At 37.5% G+C, this 2,279-nt stretch overlaps 1 non-coding gene across 1 annotated transcript; it reads left to right on the forward strand.

Annotated features, from left to right (window-relative positions):
* Window positions 1-213: 213 nt before the first annotated feature.
* On the forward strand, window positions 214-320 carry LOC127109926 (small nucleolar RNA R71). The gene has a single exon (XR_007797170.1). It is a non-coding gene; the product is annotated as a small nucleolar RNA R71 (small nucleolar RNA).
* The last annotated feature ends 1,959 nt before the right edge of the window (window positions 321-2,279 follow it).

The raw sequence follows: 2,279 nt of genomic DNA on the forward strand, positions 1-2,279 counted from the left end.
CTTAGTTCATGCACTCCTCCTTGGGCTTCCTTCTTCTCAACTGTCGCTCGTTCGACTCCCCATGATTGATGGTTTTGAGCCATATCTTCGATGAGGGCACTAGCTTCAAGATAAGGTTTGTTCATCAGAGCACCGCCTGCGGAAGCGTCGATGGTCATCTTTGTGTTATAGTGAAGTCCATTATAGAAGGTTTGAATGATTAACCAATTTTCTAAACCATGATGTGGGCATGCTCGTAACAACTCTTTATATCTCTCCCAAGCTTCGAACAGCGATTCTCCTTGGTTTTGGGTAAATCTAGTTATATGGTTTCGAAGAATGGCGGTCTTACTCGGAGGGAAATATCTAGCAAGGAACACTCTTCTAAGGTTATCCCAAGTCGTAATGGAATTGGGTGGAAGGGAATCTAACCATGATAGGGCTTTATCTCTGAGGGAAAAAGGGAATAATCTTAAACGTATTGCCTCAGGAGAAGCTCCATTGATTTTAAAAGTGTCTGCTAATTGAAGAAATATTTTTAAATGTTGGTTAGGGTTCTCAGTAGCGAGACCCGCGAATTGTCTCTGTTGCACTAGTTACAACATGGATGGTTTAAGTTAAAAATTATTAGCTGGGATGGTTGGGTTTACTATACTAGAACTAGGTTCTTCATTAGATGGTTGAGCGAAATCCTTAAGAGGTCTTTGGTTTTGATCTTCGGTCATAGCTCTCTTAATTCTATGAAAGAATAAACGTGCGCGAGCATAACGTTCAGGTTCCGCCAGAGGGTATACTAAGCTAAACTTCTGGTGCTACGAGTTCTTCGCATTGACCGGCGGGAAATAACCTAAGTCTAAACGATATAACAACAGAAAAATGAAATTTGACGAAATTGGTCCCTGGCAGCGGCGCCAAAAACTTGATGCGTTGGTTTTCGCTAGTGTACGAACGCGTCAGAGTAATATAAAAGATTTTCGAATCCACAGAGACCAAGTGTCAATCTATCGTTATCTATTGTTATGGTGTTTATCAAAGGCAATAAAAATAAGTGTTTTTGGAGTGTGAAATGAAAAATAAAATATTGAATAAAGTTTAATTAATAAAGACAGGGTCAAATGTAATTCACGTAATCAATTAATAATCCAAGTACTTGCTAATAGAGCTACTTATGGGCATTGTTTCCTACTTTGAAAAGAACTAATTTAACAGGAACTGTCGCTTTCTCATATTCAAAACCGAGTTGTACTCCCTAATCAAACCCTCTTATTGTCACTTATAAAAAGGCGCGCATTGCGTTAGAGTAGTAAACCTATTTTTAAGAAATATAGTATCTTGACTAAGTTGAAAAGTATTATAACCTGGATTTCTTAACCAAAAGAGGTTCTTATGAACCAGACTCTAAACTTATAAACGCGTCCGAAAATAGTTTTAAAATCTCTTTTCTTTTTAAGTTAAAAACTCCTAACGAACTAAACAAAGCGCTTTCGCTGTTTTTGAAATAGTTGAAAACAATTAAGTTTAAATAGACGTTGGACGGCTTTCGATCTTACCCAACGGAATTGAAGTGCGGGAAAACTTAAGTTGAAAGTTAAAACAGCCCTTAAGTACTTCTACGAACAATCGTACAGATTTATCGGTTCAATTACGATCTTTACATTCTAACCTTATAAATTTAGCTAGACATGGTAAAGTAAAAGTGAGTTAAAGTAAATAAAAGTAGTGCGAGTACGGAAAATAAACAAAGTAAAGCGAGTGCGAGAAATAAACAAAGTAAAGCGACTGCGAGGAAATAAATAATTTAAAGCGAGTGCGAGAAATAAACAATTTAAAGCGAGTGCGAGAAATAAATAATTTAAAGCGAGTGCGAGAAATAAACAAAGTAAAGCGAGTGCGGGAAAATAAATAAGATAAAGACAAGTAAGAAAAACCTGCTCCAATCGGAGTGTTGAATAAATTGCAAAGCGGAAATGAAAATGGCGGCAGGATTAACTTCCTTCCAAAGTGCTCCAAACTCGATTACAGACTCTATCACAGACTCTATTACACAATTGTGGTAACACTCCAATGCGAAGCGATTACCACTTTAAAATACTGAATATATGCCTAAGTGAAACAAAGTTGCTTCTGAGTTTGCCTCTGTTCTAAGTTTGGATGATTCTAAAAGTGATTTCGAGTTTCTATTTATAAGCAAGTAAAAAGATGGAAATGACTTGGATGCCCTTCAATTTGAAAATGGGAGGGAAACTATTTTCCTCTTGTGGCGCCCGCCACAAGGCCATGGCGCCCGCCACAAGGCCATT

The sequence above is a fragment of the Lathyrus oleraceus genome, chromosome 7 (assembly GCF_024323335.1).
Source record: "Lathyrus oleraceus cultivar Zhongwan6 chromosome 7, CAAS_Psat_ZW6_1.0, whole genome shotgun sequence".
Lineage (NCBI taxonomy): Eukaryota > Viridiplantae > Streptophyta > Magnoliopsida > Fabales > Fabaceae > Lathyrus > Lathyrus oleraceus.